General features: G+C 24.1%; 1 protein-coding gene across 1 annotated transcript in view; it reads right to left on the bottom strand.

Annotated features, from left to right (window-relative positions):
- The window catches only part of LOC119589070 (ubiquitin-conjugating enzyme E2 G1-like), a gene marked incomplete in the record, with an annotated part of 59,651 nt that overhangs the window by 53,275 nt on the left and 6,144 nt on the right, over positions 1 to 232 (bottom strand).

The following is a 232-nucleotide window of genomic DNA, read 5'->3' as shown; positions in this document are numbered from 1 at the left end:
CCTAGGATTGTATCATCAACTTTTTTAAATTTAAAATAAAATGATAATGTCCCATTTTGTGTAGGGCTCAGGTTATACTTTTCTGCAGTTTTTTTTTCTTTTTTGTGAAAAAACAAAACATTTTTTATATTAAGTTAGTTAAGCTTTAAAGAATGTTTTTATATATTTTATTATATTTTTATCTTGCTGAAGAACAATGTAAGCTCATATCTGCCTATCTTTATGAAAATCC

This window comes from Penaeus monodon, chromosome 25, assembly GCF_015228065.2.
Source record: "Penaeus monodon isolate SGIC_2016 chromosome 25, NSTDA_Pmon_1, whole genome shotgun sequence".
Classification (NCBI taxonomy): domain Eukaryota; kingdom Metazoa; phylum Arthropoda; class Malacostraca; order Decapoda; family Penaeidae; genus Penaeus; species Penaeus monodon.
This window is presented reverse-complemented; position numbering and strand designations above follow the sequence as displayed.